At 30.7% G+C, this 4,909-nt stretch overlaps 1 pseudogene; it reads left to right on the top strand.

The window, feature by feature from the left end:
• Positions 1 to 4,420: 4,420 nt before the first annotated feature.
• LOC125780140 (small nucleolar RNA U3) lies at positions 4,421 to 4,550 on the top strand (annotated as a pseudogene).
• The last annotated feature ends 359 nt before the right edge of the window (positions 4,551 to 4,909 follow it).

Below are 4,909 nucleotides of genomic sequence, written 5' to 3'. Positions count from 1 at the left end.
TTCACAATCTTATATTAAGGTGTAGAATCGATTTTTTAGTACATATGCACTAAGTAACCGATACCAAGTTGCGTAAAAATATGAACTATACATATTTATGCTAATTAGCTGTTTTGAGTTGTCATATAGCCACAACAACAGTGCATTTGGAAAAATTTCACAATCTTATATTAAGGTGTAGAATCCATTTTTTAGTACATATACATTAAGCAATCGGTACCAAGTTGCGTAAAAATATGAACTATATATATTTATGCTAATTAACCGTTTTGAAGTTATTGGAGTTGCCATACAGCCATAACGACAGTGTATTTGGAAAAATTTCACAATCTTATATTTAGGTGTAGAATCGATTTTTTAGTACATATGCACTAAGCAATCGATACCAAGTTGCGTAAAAATATGAACTATACATATTTATGCTAATTAACCGTTTTGAGGTTATTGGAGTTGTCATATAGCCATAACGAGAGTGTATTTGGAAAAATTTCACAATCTTATATTAAGGTGTAGAATCGATTTTTTTAGTACATATGCACTAAGCAATCGATACAAAGTTGCGTAAAAATATGAACTAAACATATTTATGCTAGTTAACCGTTTTGAGGTTATTGGAGATGTCATATAGCCATAACTACAGTGTATTTGGAAAAATTTCACAATCTTATATTAAGGTGTAGAATCGATTTTTTAGTACATATGCACTAAGCAATCGATACCAAGTTGCGTAAAAATATGAACTATACATATTTATGCTAATTAACCGTTTTGAGGTTATTGGAGATGTCATATAGCCGTAACGACAGTGTATTTGGAAAAATTTCACAATCTTATATTAAGGTGTAGAATCGATTTTTTAGTACATATGCACTAAGCACTCGATACCAAGTTGCGTAAAAATATGAACTATACATATTTATGCTAATTAGCTGTTTTGAGGTTATTGGAGTTGTCATATAGCCATAACGACAGTGTATTTGGAAAAATTTCACAATCTTATATTAAGGTGTAGAATCGATTTTTTAGTACATATGCACTAAGTAATCGATACCAAGTTGCGTAAAAATATGAACTATACATATTTATGCTAATTAACCGTTTTGAGGTTATTGGAGATGTCATATAGCCATAACGACAGTGTATTTGGAAAAATTTCACAATCTTATATTAAGGTGTAGAATCCATTTTTTAGTACATATGCACTAAGCAATCGATACCAAGTTGCGTAAAAATATGAACTATACATATTTATGCTAATTAGCCTTTTTGAGGTTATTGGAGTTGTCATATAGCCATAACGACAGTGTATTTGGAAAAATTTCACAATCTTATATTAAGGTGTAGAATCGATTTTTTAGTACATATGCACTAAGCAATCGATACCAAGTTGCGTAAAAATATGAACTATACATATTTATGCTAATTAACCGTTTTGAGGTTATTGGAGTTGTCATATAGCCATAACGACAGTGTATTTGGAAAAATTTCACAATCTTATATTAAGGTGTAGAATCGATTTTTTAGTACATATGCACTAAGTAGCCGATACCAAGTTGCGTAAAAATATGAACTATACATATTTATGCTAATTAGCTGTTTTGAGGTTATTGGAGTTGTCATATAGCCATAACGACAGTGTATTTGGAAAAATTTCACAATCTTATATTAAGGTGTAGAATCGATTTTTTAGTCCATATGCACTAAGCAATCGATACCAAGTTGCGTAAAAATATGAACTATACATATTTATGCTAATTAGCTGTTTTGAGGTTATTGGAGTTGTCATATAGCCATAACGACAGTGTATTTGGAAAAATTTCACAATCTTATATTAAGGTGTAGAATCGATTTTTTAGTACATATACATTAAGCAATCGATACCAAGTTGCGTAAAAATATGAACTATACATATTTATGCTAATTAGCTGTTTTGAGGTTATTGGAGATGTCATATAGCCGTAACGACAGTGTATTTGGAAAAATTTCACAATCTTATATTAAGGTGTAGAATCGATTTTTTAGTACATATGCACTAAGCAATCTATACCAAGTTGCGTAAAAATATGAACTATACATATTTATGCTAATTAGCTGTTTTGAGGTTATTGGAGATGTCATATAGCCGTAACGACAGTGCATTTGGAAAAATTTCACAATCTTATATTAAGGTGTGGAATCCATTTTTTAGTCCATATGCACTAAGCAATCGATACCAAGTTGCGTAAAATATGAACTATACATATTTATGCTTACTAGCCATTTAGAGGTTATTGGAGTTGTCATATAGACATAACAACAGTGAATTTGGATAAATTTCACAATATTATATTAAGGTGTAGAATCGATTTTTTAGTACATATGCACTAAGTAATCGATACCAAGTTGCGTAAAAATATGAACTATACATATTTATGCTAATTAACCGTTTTGAGTTGTCACATAGCCATAACGACAGTGTATTTGGAAAAATTTCACAATCTTATATTAAGGTGTAGAATCGATTTTTTAGTACATATACATTAAGCAATCGATACCAAGTTGCGTAAAAATATGAACTATACATATTTATGCTAATTAGCTGTTTTGAGGTTATTGGAGTTGTCATATAGCCGTAACGACAGTGTATTTGGAAAAATTTCACAATCTTATATTAAGGTGTAGAATCGATTTTTTAGTACATATGCATTAAGCACTCGATACCAAGTTGCGTAAAAATATGAACTATACATATTTATGCTAATTAGCTGTTTTGAGGTTATTGGAGTTGTCATATAGCCATAACGACAGTGTATTTGGAAAAATTTCACAATCTTATATTAAGGTGTAGAATCGATTTTTTAGTACATATGCACTAAGTAATCGATACCAAGTTGCGTAAAAATATGAACTATACATATTTATGCTAATTAGCAGTTTTAAGGTTATTGGAGATGTCATATAGCCATGACGACAGTGTATTTGGAAAAATTTCACAATCTTATATTAAGGTGTAGAATCGGTTTTTTAGTACAGATGCACTAAGCAATCTATACCAAGTGTCGTAAAAATATTAACTATACATATTTATGCTAATTAGCCGTTTTGAGTTATCATATAGCCGTAAGGACAGTGTATTTGGAAAAATTTCACAATCCTATATTAAGTTGTAGAATCGATTTTTTAGTACATATACATTAAGCAATCGATACCAAGTTGCGTAAAAATATGAACTATACATATTTATGCTAATTAACCTTTTTGAGGTTATTGGAGATGTCATATAGCCGTAACGACAGTGTATTTGGAAAAATTTCACAATCTTATATTAAGGTGTAGAATCGATTTTTTAGTACACATACATTAAGCACTCGATACCAAGTTGCGTAAAAATATGAACTATACATATTTATGCTAATTAACCGTTTTGAGGTTATTGGAGTTGTCATATAGCCATAACGACAGTGTATTTGGAAAAATTTCACAATCTTATATTAAGGTGTAGAATCGATTTTTTAGTACATATGCACTAAGCAATCTATACCAAGTTGCGTAAAAATATGAACTATACATATATATGCTAATTAGCCGTTTTAAGGTTTTTGGAGTTGTCATATAGCCATAACGACAGTGTATTTGGAAAAATTTCACAATCTTATATTAAGGTGTAGAATCGATTTTTTAGTACATATGCACTAAGTAATCGATACTGAGTTGCGTAAAAATATGAACTATACATATTTATGCTAATTAGCTGTTTTGAGGTTATTGGAGTTGTCATATAGCCATAACGACAGTGTATTTGGAAAAAATTCACAATCTTATATTAAGGTGTAGAATCCATTTTTTAGTACATATACATTAAGCAATCGATACCAAGTTGCGTAAAAATATGAACTATACATATATATGCTAATTAGCCGTTTTAAGGTTTTTGGAGTTATCATATAGCCGTAACGACAGTGTATTTGGAAAAATTTCACAATCTTATATTAAGGTGTAGAATCGATTTTTGAAGTTATACTTCTTATACGACGCCGGAAAAGGTTGCGATAGATTCTGGTTGCGCAACCTTCCATATAAAAGTAACGCAAAGTTGCGCAACCTCGCTCCATCCATATGAATGTAACGCAACCTTGTCTGCGAAGATGTGCGAGCAGCAAGCGAAGCGGTGACAATCGGCGATCGTTTGTTCGTTTCTTTCGGCACAGCTCGGCCGACACAACAACACAACACAATGTTGCCATGCTTATGCTGTTGTTGTTTTTGTAGAACAATGTTTCAATTTTTGGTTGGTGACATATTCACATGTGTGCGCATATGTATGTTTGTATGCTTGTGCATTATTGAAGTTATAGTTCTTTTTTTTTCGTTTGCCTTTTATTTCTGCGAATTCTCAACTATTTTGTGTGACTTTTAATTGAAATACTCTGCGTTGGCCTTTCAGAATCACACAGAATCATTTCTGTGGTTTTTGAAATTGACCCACGAGGACGAGGTATATCGTTTTATCTGGGAGCGTGAGATTTAAGAAAATCGCTCGCTTACAAGGGATAAAACGACATCTGAGTGGCGATTTTAATGAATAAATTCACAGAATCATTTCTGTGCTTTTGGAAATCAATACTAATAAATATTTTTTTCTTACTAATAGAAAATAAATTTATCACAGCAATATACATAAACATATACATAATATTGCTGTGATAAATTTAATTTCTATTAGTAAGCAAAAAATTAATAATAAATTTATTAAGACTATACTTCTCAGGGCATCACAGCAATGTTATGTATATGTATATACATATTATGCATATGTATTGCTGTGATAAATTTATTGCGAAAGCAAATGTTCTACAAAGTATGTATATTTCTATACTTAAACAAAATTATTAGAACCATCGTATGTTTCTTGCATTCATAACCAAATCAT

Source organism: Bactrocera dorsalis, unplaced genomic scaffold, assembly GCF_023373825.1.
Source record: "Bactrocera dorsalis isolate Fly_Bdor unplaced genomic scaffold, ASM2337382v1 BdCtg122, whole genome shotgun sequence".
In the NCBI taxonomy this organism is placed as follows: domain Eukaryota; kingdom Metazoa; phylum Arthropoda; class Insecta; order Diptera; family Tephritidae; genus Bactrocera; species Bactrocera dorsalis.
The sequence above is the reverse complement of the archived record's forward strand: the minus strand, read 5'-3'. Positions and strand labels throughout refer to the sequence as shown.